The 24,825-nt window shown below is 37.2% G+C and overlaps 1 protein-coding gene across 1 annotated transcript in view; it reads right to left on the bottom strand.

Moving 5' to 3' along the window:
- Positions 1 to 24,825, bottom strand: part of LIN7A (lin-7 homolog A, crumbs cell polarity complex component) — an 88,209-nt gene that overhangs the window by 38,992 nt on the left and 24,392 nt on the right. The window lies entirely within an intron of this gene.

Here is a 24,825-nt window from a genome sequence, read left to right as displayed (position 1 = left end):
TGTTGTACAGTATATTAGGTTATATCACTCTGCTATGGGTTACACCTAATATACAGTACATAATACTAGTCTAATCCCACCTAACACTTACCGAAATTCCAAATTTCCAAACCGAACCGAATCAAACCGAATCCAGCCGAATTTATTCGAATCCAAATAAATCCGAAATGAATTCGAACCGAATTGATTCAAATTTTTCCAAATTCGAATCGATCCAAACCGAAATTCGAAAAACTCAGAATCGATCCGAACCAAATTTTTTCACCATGCACATGTCTATCATACATAACATCTACAGACACCATAAACAAACAAACACACACCATTAAACTATCTACAACCCCAATTCCAAAAAAGTTGGGGAGTATGGAATATGCAAAAAAACAATCAAAAAAGAGTCAACTGAAGATTTAATCTACCCTGTACTATAATGAAAACACGTTATTAACACATTATTTGATTTTTTTTCTTTCTTTGTTAATTTAATGTATTTTTGAAAATATACACTCATTTCAAATCTGATGACAGGTGAGGCAATCGTGTAATCATAGAATACAAGGAAGGAAGCCCACGCCCATTATATGCTACAGAAGACTTGAGTGTGCTTACAGTGACAGCTTGACTGAAGCCGGCTTGTATAGATCAGCTGTTACTTGAGACACGGTCTCCGCTTTTATATTCATTGGTTGTTTGGTCCGGTGGAGCCGATAGAAGTAAATTCAAACTACCGCATTAACTGGGGACTTGTTAAAGATACAGGTGTTTGATACAAACTTGCACTAGTGTGGACTTCTGATGAAACAGCTCTCAGGGTACCAACTGTTAACCATTGTGGATTCATACCTCATATGTTTGAGGGATTCTTTGTAAATGTGTAGAGTTTTATTTGCTTTTTTAATAAATTGGTGCTTTTAATACTACACTTAGATCTTCTGTGCACTTTGTTGAACTCCATCTGTTCTGTTTTGCAGATCTGTTTGACACATAGTATATATGTGCCGACAGATACATCAGCAAAAAATCCAACACTTTGAGAACAACATTCTCAAAAACAAATTGGTAGGATTTTAGGCATTTCACCTTCTACAGTCTCCGATCCCTCAGATGTCACTGTCTCAAAAACTGTCATGAGTCTGTAATGGATATCCTGACATGAGCTTGAGAATACTTTGGTAAACTTTTGTCAGTCAACACCATTTGCCTCTGTATCCACAGATGCAAGTTACGACTTTACTATGCAAAGCAGAAGCCATACATCAACACTGTCCAGAAGTGCAACTGACTTCTTTGGGCTTGGTCTCATCTGAGTGGGACAGTAGCACAATGGAATTGTGTTTTATGGTTTTTAGAGACAGCCATTGTATTCTCTGGGCCAAATGAAGAAAAGGACCACCCAAGCTGTTACCAGCGTCAGGTCCAAAAGCCAGCATCTGTCATGGTATGGGTAGCTTGCACATCTGTGAGGGCACCATTAATGCAGAAAGATATGTATACATTTTGGAGCAACATATGCTGCCATCCAGACGTCTTCTTTTCCAGGGACTTCCCTGCATTTTCCAGCAGGACAACGCCAAACCCCATTCTGTCCGGATTACAAGCGCATGGTTACATAAGCAAAGAGTGCAAATTTGTAACGTATTATGAAGTGCAAAGGCAAGTAAGGCCCTGTACATTTGCGCAGTTGAAGACATGCATAATGGATGAATGGGTGAAAATTCCGCTTGCTAAACTTAACCAACTGGTGTCTTTAGTGCCCAAACACTTAATAAGTGTTATTAAAAGAAAAGGTGATGTTACACAGTGGTGACTACGACCTTGTGCACTGGTATTACTGAGTGGAGTGCAAATAAGCTCCCGTACGTGTAATATTGTGCTCCACTTGTAATCTAGCCCTTAGTGTTTAATGTCCCTTTAAGAATAAATAGAACATATTGAGCTACGTTTAGAACTTTGGTTTATAAAATATGCAATATTATCTTCTTATATTACACTTTAAAATAACCAAGATCGTGTTTGCATGACTTGTGGGTGTTAGTTTTTTTCAAATTTTTTCAGTTGAAGTCTATAAGGGAATGAGATTTAGCGTTCACGACTTTTCAAAGTCTATTTGTTACCACAACATTGCAAACGTGAGACTGCAAACATTTTACTTTCAACTCATAGTACGAGCTCGAATCTCTGAGCACAAAAAACTTACTACTAGCGGTTTTAATGCTTGAACATGTGCTAAAACTACAGCTCCACTCATAATCTAGCTCTCAAAAGGAAGATATAATTTATATTCTACTTTCTGATAGTTATATTTTCACTTTCCAACTGGTGCCTCTCTTTCATTTTTCAAAGGTAGTATATTGTTTGTGCAGGAAGGGACCCTAAGGTTGGGAAGTGACTATAAAAACAGTCCCAGGATGTGAACAAAAAAGTGACAAAAATAGTAGTGGGAGCAAGCAGAACCAGAGGCCTAGGTTACGTCTGCATGCCCTCTCAGCCTCAGAAAGACAGATGGAACCGATTTCTATAGTTTGCTCAGGAGGAGGAGAAGACATTGCAGCAGATGGAGAACTGAAGCTAGCAGTCAAGATAATCATAGGTTTATAGGTTCTTCGGTTGAAGTCTTTTTCCATTTGTCTTTCCTGATGTTGTGAATCCCATTTAATGCAAACTGAGAGAAACTCCTCGACGGAGTCAGGAATGTCTCTGAATACCAGCTCATCCTTTATACGTTCACAAAGTCCCCGCCTTCAGAGCCACAGTGTTCCAGTCTGTTTCTGCAGCTAGTGTACAGAAATCTATAGCGTATAGGGCCACCAACTGTGAGCCCTGAGTGCTCAGCCATAGCTACTCTAACGGACTTGTCTAAGACAGCTTGTATAGCAGAGAGGAATGATTTAGAGTTCTGAAGCACTGGGTCATTCTTTTCCAGGAGAGGAGAGACCCAGGAGAGAGCCTTCCCATTTAATAATGATTTAATAAAGGTGACTTGTGCATCTGAGGTAGTGAAGGACTGTGGATTGTTCTTGAAGTGCAGGCAACATTTATTGAGAAATCCCCTACAATCATCTGGAGTACCATCACATTTTTTAGGAAGTGGTAGTTTAGGACCTGGAGTATGGACAATGAGAGAAGTGACTGCTTGGGAAGCAGCTGGAGCAGTTTGGAAGTGAGGTGATCCCATTTCAAATCCAAACTCTCTAACTGTGCAGTGTGAACTCCAAGCAATTGTCCCTGATGAGTCACTGCCTTAGTCACTTCCTCAGGGTCCATGTTGGCCTGTGTATACTGTATACCAAACAAGAGGGATAGGGGGAATAAACTGAAATAAAGACAAAAAACGTCAATATAAACACTTGCTTTGCAAAAGTGCCAATGTACAGGCTAGCTATGAGTAACAAATGCATGCAAGAAAATCCCAGTCCTTACAGCTCTGAATTAAAAAGCGAATGTAAGTCAATGTATGCATTAAGAGAGTAAAGTCACTGACATGGCATATGAACTGAAATGGTATAGACCTCACCTCCTCCTTACGAAGTTCCGATAACTCACGGGTCTAGGTAAAGTTCTGGGAGGGAATGTCCATCCGAGTATCGATGCAAACCGTCACCAGTTCCTTCCGTTACACCTCCAATGCATGATGTGTCCGTGTTCCGCTGCTAGAGCTCCACTGGGTCTTTCACAGAGGGAGCGTGTACCAACGGCAAACCAGGGTGACGCAAATGATGTCACACAAGACTTCCTCCAACCGGACGGCAGCAGCAGCCACGGCAATGCAATAGGCGGGGAACCACCGCTACCAATATCGATCCTCTTGAGCTCAAATGTAACTTGCTTTTTCTCAGATGTCAGCGCGATCTCCATAGTTTAGTCTCCATAGTTCAGATCTCATTGAATGCAAATACCCATAGCCTCCTGGAGTAAAACAACAAGGGGACGTAGCAGGGTGCTAACAGTTCCACAAAAAGAGAGTACAAGAGCGTTAGTCTAAAAACTTAAAACATAACCTTTATTGGCTAGTCATAAAATAGATAGGACATACAAAATGTCAAGACAAAATTGAGGTAGGGGCACCCCTGGCTGGCAAGCTTACGTGTTTCGGCAAAGCCGTAATCATAGCATGCTGAAGCCAGCCACAGGTGTACAATATATACACAATTGCAGCAACATCAATGGTTAAAAAACATATTGTTTAAAACAACAACATGCCCAGTGTGCTTTAACCCTATATATACAAGAGTGAACTATACTAAACAGAACCATAGTAAGGCCATTGGAATTATATTACAAAAGACAAACAAACATTGGATATACTAATTTTATACAGCGTATAAGTGTTAAAGGTATAAACCGTTGCCAAGAGTACATCACTAATTATGTGAATAGGAAGATATAAAGACAGAAAGTCCAAATACCCCACAAATACCCCACAAGTCCAATACACAAAAAAGGAAAACTTGTGACATTAAATTGAAAGGGGAGGACTCAAACAGTAGGTGAGTCCTCTAAAGGGACATATCTGTTATATCTAAAACAAAACACATATAAGTACATACATATACACAACCTAGGTATATGTAAATATACAAAAGACAGTAAAGAATTGGTAGGCAGAGAATAACAAAGTCCAGACAAAAGGTCAAAACACTTTCAGGCAAAGGCAGACAGAATCGTGGTCCAAAGGCGAGGTGTAAAACAAGCAAACAAGGAGTTTTTTGAAGTGGTGCTGCTGCCTCTGACTTTCTACATGTTATGGGCTAATGGTGTGAGGCCTGGCAGTAAGCACACTACACTGGTGCTAAATTAACTTGGTCTATTAAAAAACAAGCAATGTCAGCAACAAGTTCAGCCAAGGAAGTCTCTCAGGATATGCACCCCCAGGAAAAAGATCCTATACACAGGAAGCAGGAAGTTGCTTATATAGGCTGTTGATAGAGTAACTATCTGCAGCTGGCAGGCAGATGGAGCCAGATAGCCAGCCAGAGCAGGTAGTAAAATAAGTAGTTTTAATGCAAACATTTGAAATCTCCAGTGGCTCAGGCAAAAGGCAACGTGCCAGAGACCAGAGGTCCAAGGATTAACTCCAGACACAGGTGTAACAGCTAGGACATGCCTACCATGCAATGCTAACATCATTACTTTCAGATTCAGCTTTATTTCTTCTAACACATAACAATATTAATATATTAATCTTTTTATTTACCAAAATGCAGAGGCGTAACTAGAAACCACAGGGCCCAGGTGTAAGAATCTAAGAAGTGCCTCCCCCCCAAAAAAAAAAAATGAATTTGATACTGTCTCTGTCAGCAGTCTCGGCTGTAAAAGTTAATGCGGAGATCTGGAGCATGATTGGTGCTCTAGTTCTATATGAAGGCAGATGCTAGATCATTACAGACTGTGTGTGTCACCATCAGTAACAATCATCAGCTGGTGCCAGCGGGAGGTGTGGGAGGAAAACTGTAAGGAGGTTGGGCAGTGTACCAGCAGACGGAGGAGGAGGGATTGGGATGGCTCTAAACTGCAGAAAATAAAAATAAAGGTAGAGGGAGAGATAAGGCGTTACACTACAAAAAAAAGGTAGCTTGTGGGGTATGGGGTCCTTAACTAACGATCGCCGGAGGGTAGAGTTGGGGGGGGCCACTACGCTACAGAAAATAAAATATGTATATTTTTTTTAAATAAAATATATAGGTATTATATAGGCACTGGCAGAAAGCTGCCAGTACTAAAGATAGCCATAAGTAGTGGAAAAATGAAGGTTTAGAGCGCTATTTGGGGAAATCAGGGAGGTGGAAGGGTTGAGCAGGATCACAACAGTGCAGAAAATTATAAACAAAAATAAAAACTAAATTGCATACTGGCAGACTATCTGCCAGTACTTAAGATGGTGGTGACCAGTGGGGGTGATGGAGGGGAGAGAGCTGTTTGGGGGGGATCAGGCAGGTATCAGGAGGTGGGAGGGTAATCTAAGCACTAAAGCTAAGATTAGCCTTACAAGCTACCTGATTAACCCCTTCACTGTCAGAAATAATAGAAGTGTGGTTCACAGCTGCAATTAGCATCATTCTAATTACCAAAAAGCAATGGCAAAGACATGTAGGGGATCCCAGAGAAGCTTTTACAATCATTTGTGTCATGACTGCACAAGCGGTATATAAATCATTTCAGTCCGAAACCCAAAGTTTGTGAAAAAGTTAACAATTTTTTTTTATATGATTACATTTGGCGATGAAATGGTGGCATGCAATATACCAAAATGGGCCTAGATCAATACCTTGAGTTGTCTGCTTAGTAAATATATATAGTTAAATATAGGTAAATAAAAAATGCTCTATTTCTGTTTAAAGGGGGTAATAGCACATTCTAATTATCCTAGATTTTATTAAAGACACAGAGGCAAACATTTTCTCTTTGTACTTTATATTTAGCATTTATGTTATTTCTTGCTACAAATATTTTATAACTTTTGCTAATTTTTCTAAATAATTTCTACCACTTTGCATCATACAAGAAAGAGTAAGTTTATGGACCCTTTGGACAGTATATGGTCATTATAAGAAAGCTCAGGTTTCAGCTGTGTACTGTCATTGGCTACTTTACGTATGCTTATCCTAATGCTGCTGTTTTGTGTTTTGTATTTACTCTTTTATTAATGTTTCTTTTAAAAACTGCCTGAGTAGCAAAAATGAGATATTTCAAAATACCTGTCTCTTTGTTTTTAATAAAATTAAGAATGATTTAAGTCTACTTAATGGACAAACAGATGTGCAGTGGTCATTTTTATAGAGTTTGCTTGTCAACATGTTTAACCTGTGTCTGTCATGAACTAGCTGTTGAATTCTCTTTTTGATGTTAGACTTCTACAGAACATATCAAGGTTCTATATGAGGAGATGGTGCACCTTGTTACTATTTCATACTGTACAGATGGTTAATACATGGTTAAACAAAAATGAGCAATTATTGCAAACCTACGTAAAGCTCTTAAAGGGAAAGTCAAATCCAAAGAAAACTTTCATGATTTAAATAGGGCATGTAATTTTAAACATCTTCCCAATTTACTTTTATCACCAATTTTGCTTTGTTCTCTTGGTATTCATAGTTAAAAGCTAAACCTAGGATGTTCATATGCTAATTTCTTAGACCTTGAAGATTGCCTCTAATCTGAATACATTTTGACCACTAGAGGGCATTAGTTCATGTGTTTCATATAGATAACATTGAGCTCATGCACGTCAAGTGACCTAGGAGTAAGCACTGATTAGCTAAACGGCATGTCTGTGAAAATAACTGAAATAAGGGGGTAGTCAGCAGAAGCTTAGATACAAGGTAATTACAGCGGTCAAATGTATATTATTATAACTGTGTTGGTTATGCAAAACTGGGGAATGGGTAATAAAGGGATTATCTTTCTTTTTAAACAACAAAAATTCTGGTGTTCACTGTCCCTTTAAGAGTTTGAGAAGTGCTTAATGGCATTTTTATTTTTATGTATGTTTTTTTTTTTTTTTTTAAAAAAGACAAAAATTTTAAAGACAAAAACTTGAAACAACTTCTTTTCCCCCTCCCACATCCATATTTGTTCAACCATCTGTTGTTAAATTAATAATTTGTGAGCAAGGGTGTGCAGTGAAATTTCTAGTTGATCGTCCATTTAGCATAAGGGGGTCTGGATATTTTATATTTATCTGTTTTCTCACATTTGAGTGAAATCCCCACACGTTCTCCACAAGTTTGACCTAACACATTTTCAGTATCCTTTAACATTTTTATAGTAATGAACATTTTTGTTTGGACTTTAGTATATACTACACATATATAAAAAGATAACTTTAATATCACTTTAAAGCCCTTCAACAAGATTGTATTTCATGATACATATACTCACTGCCAAAACATCCATATCACAGGGGAACAAGTTTTAATACATGCTATTTGTAATTTGTTTATTATAAGAATAATGTCCCATTAATTGCGTTACCTGTGATAGCTAGAAATAATTGTGAAATATAAGTCATTCTGCCTTACTTTAGGCTATTAGCTTTAGAAGCAATGCAGAATTAGACTAAGTGGAAAATGTTATTAAGTGCAATTTAGTTGAAAAAAAATAGATCTACTAAAATGATAGAATGATTGAAGGTTACACGAAGCTAAGAAACCTACAGATCAAATTTTAAAACTGCAAGAATACTGGTCCATTATAATAGAGTTGACAAAAGTAAATTATTTTAAACTTAAAGTGATGATAAATCCAAGTGTTTAACAAATGCTAGGATTGACCATCACTAAAAATAAAGTTGAGTTTAAAGGGCCTATTTACTATGTTGCAAGCAGACATGATCCGATATAGCGGATAATGTCCGCTGCACATTGATAAATGCAGACAGCATACGCTGTTGGCATTTATCATTGCACCAGCAGTTCTTGTGAACTGCTGATGCAATGCTGCCCCCTGCAGATTCGTGGCCGCAAACAGGGGGTGTCAATTAACCCGATCGTATTCTATCGGGTTGATTTCTGTCAATTTATGTCCGCTGCCTCAGAGCAGGCTTACAGGTTATCCAGCGGTCTCCGTACGGAGCTTGATAAATATGCCTCTAAGTGATCAGTTATTTAAAAAGGGTGCTAAACTCACCCTGACTGTGCCGCTGCACATCACTTAACTCAGCAGCTCCAGCTGCCCAAGGCAAAGCGCTCTCCTTCAATGAGGTGATGTTTGCACCCATAGCCCCCCTTTTTTAAATAACTGATCACTAAACTCAACTTTATTTTTAGTGATGGTAAATCCTATAATTTGTTAAGTAAAATCATTGCTTAGAACACAAATAATACATTTTTTTCCATAAATATGGTGGTAAGGAAACTTAAAGGGACAGTGTACCATAGAATTGTTATTGTTTTAAAAGATAGATAATCCCTTTATTACTCATTCCCCAGTTTTGTATAACCAACACAGTTATATTAATACACTTTTTACCTCTGTGATTACCTTGTATCTAGGAACCTTCTTCCAGCCCCCTGATCACATGACTGTGACTGCTTATTATCTATTGTCTTATATTTAGCATTGTATTGTGCTAGATCTTAAATAACTTTCTGTGCCTGAACACAGTGTTATCTATATGGCCCACGTGTACTTTCTGTCTCTTTGTGTTAAAAAGAGATTTACAAAGCATGTGATAAGAGGCAGCCCTCAAAGGCTTAGAAATTAGCATATGAGCCTACCTATGTTTAGTTTAAACTAAGAATACCAAGAGAAAAAAGCAAATTTGATGATAAAAGTAAATTGGAAAGTCAATTAAAATTAAAAGTCCTATCTGAATAATGAAAGTTTAATTTATACTTGACTGTCCCTTTAAAGGGATAGTAAACACCAACTGCTAGATTACGAGTCTTGCGTTAGCCTTAAAAAGCAGCCTTGAGAGGTCCCAACGCTGCTTTTTAACGCCCGCTGGTATTACGAGTCTGGCAGGTACAGGTGTACTGCTCACTTTTCTTCCGCGACTCGAGCATACCGCAAATCCCCTTACGTCAATTGCGTATCCTATCTTTTCAATGGGATTTTCCTAACGCCGGTATTACGAGTCTTGGAAGAAGTGAGCGGTACAGCCTCTCCTGTCAAGACTGATACCGCATTTAAAAGTCAGTAGTTAAGAGTTTTATGGGCTAATGCCGTAACATAAAACTCTTAACTAAAATGCTAAAAAGTACACTAACACCCATAAACTACCTATTAACCTCTAAACTGAGCCCCCCCCCCCACATCGCAAACACTTAAATACATTTTTTAACCCCTAATCTGCTGACCGGACATCGCCGCCACTATAATAAACATATTAACCTCGAAACCGCTGTCCCTAACATCGCTGACACCTACCTACATTTATTAACCCCTAATCTGCCGCCCCCACATCGTCGCCGCAACTATATTAAATGTATTCCCCCCTAAACCTAAGTCTAACCCTAACACCCCCTAACTTAAATATAATTTAAATAAAACGAAATAAAATTACTACAATTAAATAAATTATTCCTATTTAAAACTAAATACTTACCTATAAAATAAACCCTAAGATAGCTACAATATAACTAATAATTACATTGTATCTAGCTTAGGTTTTATTTTTATTTTACAGGCAACTTTGTATTTATTTTAACTAGGTAGAATAGTTACTAAATAGTTATTAACTATTTAATAACTACCTAGTTAAAATAAAGACAAATTTACCTGTAAAATAAATCCTAACCTAAATTACAATTACACCTAACACTATACTATAATTAAAATAATTTCCTAAATTAAGTACAATTAAATTAAATAAACTAAAGTACGAAAAAAAAACATTAAATTACAGAAAATAATAAATAATTACAAGTTTTTTAAACTAATTACACCTAATATAATCCCCCTAATAAAATAAAAAAGCCCCCCAAAATAATAAAAATCCCTACACTAAATTACAAATAGCCCTTAAAATGGCTTTTTGCGGGGCATTGCCCCAAAGTAATCAGCTCTTTTACCTGTAAAAAAAGGTACAATACCCCCCAACATTAAAACCCACCACCCACACACCCAACTCTACTCTAAAACCCAGCCAATCCCCCCTTAATAAAACCTATCACTACCCCCTTGAAGATCACCCTACCTTGAGACGTCTTCACCCAACCGGGCAGAAGTGGACCTCCAGACGGCCAGAAGTCTTCATCCGATCCGGGCAGAAGAGGACCTCCAGATGGGCAGAAGTCTTCATCCAGGCGGCATCTTCTATCTTCATCCATCCGGAGCGGAGCGGGTCCATCTTCAAGCCAGCCGACGCGGAGCATCCTCTTCCAACGACATCCAACTGAAGAATGAAGGTTCCTTTAATTGACGTCATCCAAGATGGCATCCCTTGAATTCCGATTGGCTGATAGGATTCTATCAGCAAATCGGAATTAAGGTAGGAAAAATCATATTGGCTGATGGGTAGTGTTAGGTTTTATTAAGGGTGGATTAGAGTAGAGTTGGGTGTGTGGGTGGTGGGTTTTAATGTTGGGGGGTATTGTAATTTTTTTTACAGGTAAAAGAGCTGATTACTTTGGGGCAATGCCCTGCAAAAGGCCCTTTAAAGGGCTATTTGTAATTTAGTATAGGGTAGGGATTTTTTTATTTTTGGGGACTTTTTTATTTTATTAGGGGGATTAGAGTAGGTGTAATTAGTTTAAAATTCTTGAAATTATTGTATTATTTTTTGTAATTTAGTGGGTTTTTTTGTACTTTAGTTTATTGTATTTAATTGTAATTAGTTTAATTTAATTTAGGTAATTAATTTATTTATAGTGTAGTGTTAGGTGTAATTGTAACTTAGGTTAGGGTTTATTTTACAGGTAAATGTGTACTTATTTTAGCTAGGTAGTTATTAAATATTTAATAACTTTTCTACCTAGTTAAAATAAATACAAAGTTGCCTGTAAAATAAAAATAAACCCTAAGCTAGTTACAATGTAACTATTAGTTATATTGTAGCTGTCTTAGGGTTTATTTTATAGGTAAGTATTTATTTTTAAATAGGAATAATTTATTTAATTGTAGTAAATTTAGTTCGTTTTATTTAAATTATATTTAAGTTAGGGGGGTGTTAGGGTTAGGGTTAGACTTAGGTTTAGGGGTTAATAACTTTATTATAGTAGCGGCGACGTTGGGGGCGGGAGATTAGGGGTTAATAATTGTATTGTATTGTTTTATTTCCATTTATTTAAATTATATTTAAGTTAGGGGGATGTTAGAGTTAGACTTAGGTTTAGGGGTTAATAACTTTATTATAGCGACGGCGACGTTGGCGGCTGCAGATTAGGGGTTAATACATATAATATGGTTGCGGCGATGTTGGGGGGGGGGGGCAGTTTAGGGATTAATAACTATAATGTATGTGTCGGCGATGTTGGGGGCAGCAGATTAGGGGTTCATAAGTATAATGTAGGTGGCGGCGGTGTCCGGAGCGGCAGATTAGGGGTTAATAATATTACGCAGGTGTCGGCGATGTCGGGGGCGGCAGATTAGGGTTTAATAAGTATAAGGTTAGATCAATGGGGCTGCGTTAGGAGCTGAACGCTGCTTTTTTGCAGGCGTTAGGTTTTTTTTCAGCCGATTTTGCCCCATTGTTTCCTATGGGGAAATTGTGCACGAGCATGTTTAGCCAGCTCCCGTAAGCAGCGCTGGTATTGAGGTGAGATGTGGAGCTAAATTTTGCTCTACGCTCACTTTTTAGAGGCTAACGCCGGGTTGTAAAACACCTGTAATACCAGCGTTGTTTGTAGGTGAGCGGTGAGCACCGCACCTCTGTTAACGCAAAATTCGTAATCTCGGTGTAAAAATGTTATTGTATAAAAAGAAAGATTATCCCTTTATTAACCATTCCCCAGTTTTGCATAACCGAAACTGTTATAGAAATATACTTTTTACCTCTGTAATTACTAGAGATTAGCAAATGTTTCTAAAAATTCAAAATTTAAAACAAATTTTTATACATTTGTTCGTTTGAATTGAATTTGAATGTTTATATAACATTATATTTTCGAATTTTCCTTTTTGAAATTTTTTAATAAAATTCGAAAATATTTGTTCGAATAATAGAATGTTTAGCTATGTATTCATTCAATTTTGAAATGTAATATTCGAATTCGAATGTGACATTCAAATTCGAATGTAAGATTCAAATTTGAAATAGTATTTATAGTCTACAACTGTGTATAATAAATGTAATGCTACATTTGAATTTGAATGTCACATTCAAATTTGAAATAGTATTTCTAGTCTAATACTGTGTTTTTTAAATGCAATATTTGAATTTGAATGTGATATTCAAATTCGAATGTGACATTCAAATTAGAAATAGTATTTCTAGTATACAACTGTGTTTAATAAATGTAATATTCGAATTCGAATAATATTGAATTCAAATTCAAAATAGTAATTCTAGTCTAATACTGTATTTTATAAATGTAATATTTGACTGTGACATTCGAATTTGAATGTGACATTCCAAATAGTATTTCTATTTTAATATGTGTTTTATAAATGTAATATTTGAATTCTAACATGACATTCGAATTCGAATGTGACATTCGAATTTGAAATAGTATTTCTAGTCTACAATTGTGTTTTATAAATGTAATATTAGAATTCGAATGTCACATTCGAATGTCACATTCAAATTTGAAAGTGACATTCAAAAACTGCAAATAATATTCAATAATAGAATTTTTAAGAATATTCGTTCTTATCAACATTCTATTATGTAAATCGAATTTCTACAATAACATTTATTCTAACATTGGAATTCAAATATAAACACATTCGCTCATCCCTAGTAATAACCTTGTATCTAAGCTTCTGCTGACTGCCTCCTTATATCAGAACTTTTGACAGACTTGCATTTCCGGCAATTAGTGCCGACTCTTAAATAACTTCATGTGCATGAACACAGTGTTATCTATATGAAACACATGAACTAACACCCTCTAGCTGTGAAAAACTGTCAAATGCATTTAAATGAGAGGAGGCCTTCAAGGACCTAGAAATTAACATATGAGACTACATAGGTTTATCTTTCAACTAAGAATAACAAGAGAACAACGCAAATTTGATGATAAAAGTAAATTAAAAAGTTGTTTAAAATTACATGCCCTATCTGAATCTTGAAAGTTTAATTTGGACTTTACTATCCCTTTAATTATCATATGGCGAGATTACGAGTTTTGCAGTAACAGGGGTGCATTGCTAACGAGCCTTTTTTTTTTTACCGCTCACTTAAGACAACGCTGGTATTACGAGTTTTCTGCAAGCCGGCGTTAGCCTCAGAAAAGTGAGCGTTGAGCAAAATTTAGCTCCACATCTCACCTCAATACCAGCGTTGCTTAAGTCAGCGGTAAGCTGGCAAAACCTGCTCGTGCACAATTTCCCCATAGGAAACAATGGGGCTGAGCTGGCTGAGAAAAAACCTAACACCTGCAAAAAAGCAGCGTTCAGCTCCTAACGCAGCCAAATTGTTTCCTATGGGGAAACACATTTATGTCTACACCTGAGCTAACACTCTAACATGAACCCTGAGTCTAAACACCCCTAATATTACACTTATTAACCCCTAATCTGCCGCCCCCGCTATCGCTGACACCTACATTATATTATTAACCCCTAATCTCCCGCTCCGGACACCGCAGCAACCTATATTAAACTTATGAACCTCTAATCTACTGCCCCCAACATTGCAGACACCTACATTATATTTATTAACCCCTAATCTGCCCCCCCCATGTCGCTGCAACTATATTAAATGTATTAACCCCTAATCTGCCGCTGCCAATGTCGCCGCCACTATTATAAATTTATTAACTCCTAAACCTAAGTCTAACCCTAACACCCCCTAACTTAAATATAATTTAAATACATCTAAATACATTTACTACAATTAAATAAATTATTCCTATTTAAAACTAAATACTTACCTATAAAATAAACCCTAAGCTAGCTACAATATAACTAATAGTTACATTGTAGCTAGATTAGGGTTTATATTTATTTTACAGGCAAGTTTGTATTTATTTTAACTAGGTAGAATAGTTATTAAATAGTTATTAACTATTTAATAACTACCTAGCTAAAATAAGTACAAAAGTACCTGTAAAATAAACCCTAACCTAAGTTACAATTACACCTAACACTACACTATAATTAAACTAATTACCTAAACTACCTACAATTAATTACAATTAAATTAAATAAACTAAATTACAAAAAACAAACAAACACTAAATTACAGAAAAAAAAGAATTACACGAATTTTAAACTAATTACACCTAATCTAATCCCCCTAATAAAATTAAAAAGCCCCCCAAAATAATAAAATTCCCTACCCTATACTAAATTACAAATAGCCCTTAAAAGGGCCTTTTGCGGGGCATTGCCCCAAAGTAATCAGCTCTTTCACCTGTAAAAAAAATACAATACCCCCCCCACATTAAAACCCACCACCCACGCACCCAACCCTACTCTAAAACCCATCCAATCCCCCCTTAAAAAAACCTAACACTACCCCCTTGAAGATCACCCTACCTTGAGCCGTCTTCACCCAGCCGGGCACAAGTGGTCCTCCAGAGGGTCCAAAGTCTTCATCCTATCCGGCCAGAAGAGGACATCCAGACCGGCAGAAGTCTTCATCCAGGCGGCATCTTCTATCTTCATCCTTCCGGAGCGGATCGGGTCCATCTTCAAGATATCTGACGCGGAGCATCCACTTCATCCGACGGCCGACGACTGAATGACTAGTCCTTTAAGTGACGTCATCCAAGATGGTGTCCCTTGAATTCCGATTGGCTGATAGAATCCTATCAGCCAATCGGAATTAAGGTAGCTAAAGGTTTATTTTACAGGTACTTTTGTACTTATTTTAGCTAGGTAGTTATTAAATAGTTAATAACTATTTAATAACTATTCTACCTTGTTAAAATAAATACAAACTTGCCTGTAAAATAAATATAAATCCTAAGCTAGCTACAATGTAATTATTAGTTATATTGTAGCTAGCTTAGGGTTTATTTTATCGGTAAGTATTAAGTTTTAAATAGGATTAATTTATTTAATTATGGTAAATTTATTTTATTTAATTAAAATTATTTTTAAGTTAGGGGGGGTTAGACTTAGGTTTAGGGGTTAATAAATTTAATATAGTAGCGGCGACGTTGGGGTCGGAAGATTAGGGGTCAATAAATGTAGGTAGGTGTCGGCGATGTTAGGGACGGCAGATTAGGGGTTAATAAAATTTAACTAGTGTTTGCAAGGTGGGAGTGTGGCGGTTTAGGGGTTAATACATTTATTAAAGTGGCGGCGATGTCCGGTCGGCAGATTAGGGGTTAAACATTATAGTTAAGTGTTTCCGATGTGGGGGGGGGGCTGCGGTAGGAGTCTTGACAGGAGAGGGTCTACCGCTCACTTTTTCAGGCGATCGTAATACCGGCGTTAGGCAAATCCCATTAAAAAGATAGGATACCAATTGACGTAAGTGAATTGCAGTATGCTAAAATCGCAGAAAAAAAGTGAGCGGTACACCTGTACCTGCCAGACTCGTAATACCAGCGGGCGTTGCAGCGTTGGGACCTCTCAACGCTGCTTTTTAGACTCGTAATCTTGTCGATAGAAAATTAAATAAGAGTTTGCAAAGCTAGAAAGTAGACATGTGCTTTTGGCAATTTGTTTCACAAATGATTGACTGATATGGACAGGCCTGGACTGGCTATTGGGCACACCAGACAAATTCCAGGTGGGCTGACTTGTTTTCTTGGGCCCACACACCAGATGGTTCAAATATTTGTAGCCAGTTGCAGAAGTGCAGTGTGTGAGAGCATAGACCCATCTCATTGTGATCTTATGCACCCTTTGGGAAGGGTGAGAAGGCAGCAGCACATCTGTTCATTTTAAAACATTTCTTTTAAATGATATTGCTCGCCCACATGGCCATGGTGGGCTGAGCAGGGCAACTGTGCAGCATGTAGGAGATGTGGTGCCCTGTAGTCACTGCTGCTGTCCTTGTCAGGGTGCCAGGAATCAGACTGAGACGAGAAGTGCAAAAATAATCACACCTTTATTAATAGCAAAACATAATAAAAAGTCCACAAAACAAATAACAAGCCAGGAATCAAAACCAGAGCTGGTAGTCAGACGAGCCGAGTCAGGAGCCAAAGCGAATAGTCAGACGAGCCGAGTCAGGAGCCAAAGCGAGTAGTCAGACGAGCTGGAATCAGGAACAAGGAGAACAGCAGAGTCAGGAACAAGGCAGGTATCAGGAACCGGGAGGGACCTCAGACAGCCAGGTAATACACAGGAGCTCTCACAAACAGGTCTGAGACAATGCAAGGGCAAAGCATACTGAACAGAGGCCCTTTAATTAATAAGTGATGACATTACAATTCTGAGACTGCATCCTGTCTCACACTGATGATGTACACCAGTCTGGCCATAAAAGGAAGTGCAGGAAATGAGCAGCATCACAACGTATGCACCAGAGTCAGCAAGAGAGGTGAGTAAAATGGCTGCCAGCAGCACATGGCAAACAAAGCAGAGAAAAAACCCTGACAGTCCTGCATTAATACATCAATTGGAGGCAGCATGTCAAGTGTCAAGCATAGGAGAGGCTCTGTTCCTGGACCTCATATATGATGGCAGCAGTAGCATCTGGGTTTCACTTCACTGAGGGAATGATAGAATTAGGTTACAAAGAAGAGTGTGTGCCAAGAAAGTGGAGCACCTTTTTCTCATTCTCAGACCTAAATGGCCTGAATAAATGTCTATATTTGCTGTATGTATATCTGTATCTTGTTAGTGTGTGTGTGTTTGTGAGAGAGAAAGTGTGTGCATGTAAGTGTGTGAAAAAGTGAGTGTTAGTGTGTGTGTGAGAGAGAGTTTGTGAGAGTGTGTCCTTGTGTGTGTAAGTACTGTAAAAAAATAAATATGGGGGGGGGGGGAGGTTGCTTTGCCCTAAACTGCCTAGGACAATTTTTGGTCCCAGTCTGGCCCTGAATATGGCCGCAGGTAGCAGCATTCGGCTCTTTTTGGAGCCAGATTTATTTGTGTGAAATTGCAGCAATATCTGCTGCCAAAATGAGCCGAATGCTGCTATCCGCACACTGCATTCATTTGAAAAATCAAATGTACATTTGAAAATCAAATGTACATGTCTACAAAAAAGTATTTGCTATAACGTGATCCATTTTAATAACTACAATAACACTGTAACTATAAATACGCTTTTGCATTAGTGCAAAATGCATCAGAAAGGTTCATGGGAAGGTGCTTTCCATGTAAATATTTTTAAATTATTTGGAACAAAGTTTTGCAATTTTTAATTAATTTGCTTCTAAATTCAGGTGCAACCTTTTTTTTGTAAGGAGTGTGTATCTGCTGCGTGATTCCAATGCCTTAAGTGTCTACCCTGTCCACAGTGGGCGTTGTAGTTGAGCCCCTGATCATAAGACCCTGAGCAATTGATGAGGAGAAGTTATCTGCAACAGTTCAAATAGGCAGTAACTCTGTTAACATTCATTTTTAAAATAACAATAAAATAAGACAATTTGTTTGTTTGGTTTTTTTTTTTTTAGATGGAAAACCAAATAGAAAATAACTTTATTTAGCAAAATACCCAAATATAAGTAAACACCACTATATGTATGGTAAACAAAAGCATGGGCATTTTGAATAGCTCGGAGAAAAAAGAAAATATATGGGCTCTAATATCAGCATAACATTTGTCTATGGTAGGGGTCAACAGAGGGGATGTCTAGATGTCTAATCCACTGATTTTATTCCCATATGCCCACAGTTCTGTCAGGTGATTACTGTTGCCAAGGTCAGTTTGCACTAATTCTTTGGTAGGCTTGCAGAACAGGCAAAAATGTTTAAATGCCCAGGTGCACACAGAGCATAAATTGCTTTAGCAAGGACAATAGTATTGTAAAAATGCTTCTATATAATACTGAAACCAGGGGCATATTATGGCCTAGGACAACAAGGCCAGTGCCTAGTGCAGCAGATTTGGGAGGGGCAGCACATCTTCCCTATCCTCTCTCTAAAAGCCAGCACACAGTGAGCGATAAAGTGCAGGCTTTTACAGAGAAGACAAGGCACATGCGCTGATTAAGGTTGCTCTTCACAGGCAATGCTTCTTTAAACTGTTGCTTCACCTAGAGCCGCCAGCATTTTTGCAGTGGAAGCATTCTTGGTGAGAAACTTGCCGGGGGATATACTTACAAGGTGAGACTGGAGGAAAAGACCTTGTGCCAATATGCTGTCTCCCCTTGTCAGGTGGGTCTGCGAGCGCAGTGCATATTGCAGGTCTTAGTAACTAACAGACTGAATGCACCTGTGCACTGCTTAGATCAGCTTGTGATGTCTAATCATAAACTCTCAGTGCTAATGTATGTTAGCTACTAATAGCTGGCTTTCTCTGCATTCATAAACCCACAGAGTAAATAGTAAACGGACACTTAAAAAGTTTCATTACTTGAATGATGGTAATTACTGTAGGTTGTTGCATGTGAAGGGCAGTGATTGTTTCAAATTGTATTCTTTTTCCCCTCCCTTCCTCTCTCCCTTCTATCCCTTCCTCCCTCCCTTAACTCCCTCAACTCACTCCCTCCCTCAACTCCCTCCCTCCCTTCTTTCTTTCCCTCCCTTCTTTTCCTCCTCCCTTCTTTCTCTAAACTCCCTCCCTTGCTCCCATCTTTCACTCCTTTCTTTCCCTCCCCCCTTTTCTCCTCTCCCTCCCCCTTTTCTCTTCTCTCTCTCTCTCTCTCTCTCTCCCTCCCTTCTTTCCTTTCCCTCCCTTTTCTCCCCTCCCCGTCTTTTCTCTCTTTTCTCTCAGGGAGAAAATTGTATAAGATACATGCAATTCGACCCACCTGTATGCAAGTGTTTTGCTAGCCCATTTTCTTTTGAAATGTTATTTTTAAAAAAACAAAAACATTTTACACACTGACCCCAAAAAATATTAAGGGGGGAAAGGCTTAAAACCTTTGGGAGGGCAGCAGAATTTTGAGTGCCTAGGGAAGCACAAAACCTAAATAGGCCACTGACTGAAACTTATTCATTTGTATTTTATTTTTTACATTTGCGTGACAGTCCCTTTAACTTTTACAACGTTCTATTAGTGCTTAAATATTGATATGTTTCCGTGTAACTAATAACATAAATTGTCTATAAATCACATATTTTTAAGAATAATTAGACCAAAAAACACAGCATGTATTTGTGTTGTGGCTAATAAGCAAATGAAGAACTTATTACAGCCAAACTAGGCATTTCCATCTGGATGCTCTAGTTATTTTGTATGTTGTGCCTTATGCTTCCTTGGTTTAGTAAAATAACTACAATACATTTATAATTTTTTTAAAGGGATATTGAAGTGACTCATTAAAGGCATATTCTAGTATTGAAATAATTTAATTTTAAAGGGATATAAGAGTTGAAAAATGACATGCTCTTATTCGTTATAGCATGTAATTTTACAACTATCAAACCTATGTTACTGTTTATTTAACCTCTGCAAAAGGGTTAAACACACAGTTGAAGTGCTACTTGAGAAAGTTCCATGGCTCAGATGTGAACTATCGCTGCTGATTCGATTAGCGACGGTTTCTACTCAGGACCTGCAGTGCTCTGCAGGGGTTAAACACACAGTAGTGCAGGGTTAATATTCATGCTTTAATGAATCAGAGCATGTCATTGTTCTACTATTATGTCCCTTTAAACAATTTTACTTCTCTTGCTATAATTTTTATTCCATTAGAAGAACCATGTTAAAGGGACAAGAAACCCAACAATTCATGATTATGACAGAAAATACAAACTGAAACTCTTTAAAATCTAATTTTATTAAAGCTGAAACTGGTACCATGTACATATGTACCTGCATCTGCTAACAATCTCTGTGCATGAAGAGTACCAACTAGACAAGTATGAAAATGAATGCACATGCCTAGTACTTATCAATAAGCACCATCAGGTGTGTGCACGTGACACTGATATAATGTTAAAAAAGAGTGACAGCAGCCTTTTTTACAGCAGTATTGGTACAAAATGACAATATATAGTATATTTGATTTTTTACTTCTGTATTTGTGTATGTTGATGATATGCGAGAAGTGATCACACACAGAGCAAAGATGCACCTTAATCTGACTAGTGATTTCAGAGTCGATATTAACAATTATTTTATACATCATCAATCAACAATTTTAGTGATGGTATAGGTTTTCCACTTCCTAATGTACTTCTATTATCTTATTTGTTTTGTTCTCTTGGAATCCTTCTGTTGAAATGCATACCTAGGGAGGCACAGGGGCTAGCTGCTGATTGGTAGCCTGCACATATATGCTCATTGCCATTGGCTCAACTAATATGTTCAGCTAGCTCCCAGTGGTGCATTGCTCCTCCTTCAACAAATGATACCAAGAGAATAAAACAAATTTAACTATAGAAGTAAGCCTGAATGATGTACACTGAAAGTCCTACACATTTTAGGAAATAAAAGTTTACGTTTTTTACTTCCTGGCTATTTTAATATAAGAGAGAACATATGTCCAGAAATGTCAAAGTTTTATTTATTATGTCAGAACTTATGAATACTTTTGTTCCTCTCCCTATTCCAGGTCACTCCTACATGTCAATCACACACACACTGATCAGATCATTGCATTTGCAGCACTGTAATTCATATTCATTTAGTTGCCAACATTTGAAAAACATTTCCAGGGACACTTTGCCGCAGTCACGGCCTTTTATGGTTTGTATATCCCCGCCCACTCAGATCGACCCCCAAACCAAGCGCATTAAATACTAGTGATATTGTTTAGCCATACTCATTGCTTAAAGTGATAGGGGAGTAAGAATTCATCTTTAATAATTCAGAAATTGCATAAAATTTTCAAATTCATTTCTACTATGAAATGTAGTTTGATCTCTTGGGTACCTTTGTTGAAAAGAACATGTACATATACTACGGGGAGCTAGCTAGTGATTGGTGGCTAGACACATTTGTCATTGGGTCACCAGATGTGTTCAGCTAGCTTCCAGTAGTGCTCTGCTACAGTGGAGATGACTTAAAGGGATACTAAACCCAATTTTTTTTCTTTAATGATTCAGATAGAGTATGCAACTTTCCAATTTACTCCTGTTATCATTTTTCTTCATTCTCTTGCTTATTGGTGGCTAAATATAGCCACCAATAAGCAAGCGCTATCCAGGTTGCTAAACCTAAAACGGGTGGGCTACTAAGCTTATTTAAAAAGCAGGAATGTAAAGCTTAAGAGCCAGTCCATTTTTGGTTGAGAACCTGGGTTACGCTTGCTTATTGGTGGCTAAATATAGCCACCAATAAGCAAGCGCCATCCAGGTTGCTAAACCTAAAACGGGTTGGCTACTAAGCTTTACATTTCTACTTTTTAAATAAAGATAACAAGAGAACGAAACAAAATTAATAATAGGAGTAAATTAGAAAGTTGCTTAAAAGTGCATGCTCTATCTGAATCATGAAATGAAAAAAAATGGGTTTAGCATCCCTTTAAAGTATGTGTTTTATCCATTTGCATGATTTAAACACATAGTCATATGGAGACATCAGTGCAATAAATGTGCTAACATATTAGAGCATTTTCTTTATGCACTGTTATATCTCTTTAATGCAGGTTAAATCATTAAGTTCCTCATTTGTACAACTTTAATTTACCTAGTATGAACTCACATGCCCATAGCACTGACTTTACGCTCCTATATAAGCTTGGATGACCGCTCCCTAACTTTAGTGCCAATATCCTGTTCTCACCAGCTGACCCATTAAACTGAACAGACTCCAGTTATGAAGTGCAAACCCACTTAGAGGAAAATCAACTCCCAGTTTTCCCCATATTTCTATATCCCATTTTCATATCAGACTCATTTCTTTTAACTCTATCGTTGGATGAATATTTCACAAATGATCCTCATGTCAAACGTAAAGAGACAGTAACTTTTTTTACATGTATGTCTGCAGGTCTCTTCAAAGCCGTTCTCCTATTTTAACCATTTAAAGGCTAGATTACAAGTGGCGCTCCCACTGAAGTGTAAACACCACTAGAAGTAATAATCATTTGTGCTCGCTGAAAAGCACTTATATAACAAGTTGAAAGTAAAACTTTTGGGTGCGAGAAAAGCCTGACACTCGCTAACTTCAGGACTTCGGATGTTGTGACAGCGTTAACTTATTGTCCCCATAGACTTCAATGGAAAAACCTAACACTTATCGCTCAAGTGCTAACCCGACAAGAGTTTTAATATTTCACATTCCAATTTACTTCACATACATCTTTTTATTGTAAATAAATGTTATATATATATATATATGTATGTATATACCTATACCTGTATATCGATTCCTATAGATATAAAGGTATGGATATATATTTGATATTCACATTATCAGATTATGATTTTAAGTATATATATTTATGAAAGTTCATAGGGATTTGCACTCTCACCTCTTAAGATACGAGCCAGGGTGTCAGTAACTGCAATATCCAATTCCAAGTAATAGATCCGCACTCGCTGGACTTTCAAGAAACAAAAGTTTATTGTGTACAGTGACGTTTCGGGGAGCCAACCGTCCCCTTCATCAGACCAGATATATATATATATATATATATATAAATAAATTTATATGTAAAGAACATAGGAATGTAAAATATGGATAACGCGCTTCCGGTTTTGCGCTTTAGGTCTAACGCATTGCTCGGTTAGCACACATGTTAGTTATCTTAAGACAGGTTATGCAAATATTAAATATAAAATATTGAAAAATATTAATAATTATTACAGAAGTACAAAAAAAATTAACTCACTACCCTTTATGCAAGTTTTTCAGTCTCGCTAACCTGACGAGCGGAAAAAGCGATTGCACTTTTGCAATCACATTTACTTTCAACTTGTAATATGAGCAGTCTTTAACTTATAAGGAAAAGTCTGATATTGCTGGCGTGCAAACGTTAGCTCGCCACTTGTAATCTAGCCCTAAAGGTGCCAGATAGCAAAGCGCTGCCTTTTTATACTGGGCACCAACATCTTAGAGCTCAGGTATTGTCACACCCTGTGAATGAAGCAGTGCTCACTTATAGATTAGTGAGGTTGTCAGCTTATTAAAAACTGTATCATGTGCTTCAGGTTAAAGGGCATAGTACAGAGCAAGAGATTTACAATTTAATAGCGGGCGCATTGCTCTGTATTATGTTGAGTGCTTTTTCAATCTTTTTTGTAACATAAGAAATGTTAGAACCGTCAAAATATCACTAATCTGTGAGTGTGCACCAATTATCCTATATAAAATAACCAACCCAATTGGCTCATCAAGTCAGTTTAAACAAAAAAGCATCAACCACCACAAGCAAAATAAAGACCAGAAGTCTATAAATCTATAAATGAAATATATCTTTTAATTATTCCGCCATCAACGGGCATATTATTGTAGACTCAGAAATGCTATACTGCCACCTGCAAGTTTTTTTGGCTTAAAGGAACATGAAACCGAAAATTTTCTTTCGTGATTCAGATTGAGCATACAATTATAAACAACTTTCTAAATGATTATTTTATCAAACTTTTTCATTATCTTCATTATCTTTTGTTGAAAAATGCTCAGGAGCAGCATGCATGTGTCTGGAGCACTATATGGCAGCAGTTTTGCAAGAAATGTCCTGCAATATAGTGCTCCAGACACCTACCTAGGTTTTTAACAAAGAATACCATGGAAACAAAGTAAATTTGATATTGGAAATAAATTGGAAACTTTATTTAAAACATAGTTTTGTATGGGGCCCTGATATTCAAAGATTCCCCAGCTTGGAGAGAAGTTGTAGACTTCACAAAGGCTGAATTCACTGAATTTTTAAAAGAAAAAAGGTGGAACTCTCCAGCACGGCGAGGTCTCTCTCATTTGTGTATCTGTAGGAGAGACGAATGTTTCTAAAAATTCGAAATTTAAAACGAATTTTGATCCATTTCTTAGTTCAAATCAAATTTCGAATGTTTATATAACATTCTAGCATTCTATTTTCGAATTTTCATTTTCAAATTTTTCAATAAAATTCGAAAATATTCGTTCAGAATGTTTAGCTATGTATTCATTCAATTTCGAAATGTAATATTCGAATTCGAATGTGACATTTGAATTTGAATGTGAAATTCAAATTTGAAATAGTATTTCTAGTCTACATCTGTTTTTAATAAATGTAATATTCGAATTTGAATGCTACATTTGAATTCGAATGTCACATTCGAATT

This window comes from Bombina bombina, chromosome 6 (assembly GCF_027579735.1).
Source record: "Bombina bombina isolate aBomBom1 chromosome 6, aBomBom1.pri, whole genome shotgun sequence".
NCBI classification, from domain to species: Eukaryota; Metazoa; Chordata; class Amphibia; order Anura; family Bombinatoridae; genus Bombina; species Bombina bombina.
Note: the sequence above shows the minus strand (reverse complement) of the source record. Positions and strands in the feature narration are given on the sequence as shown.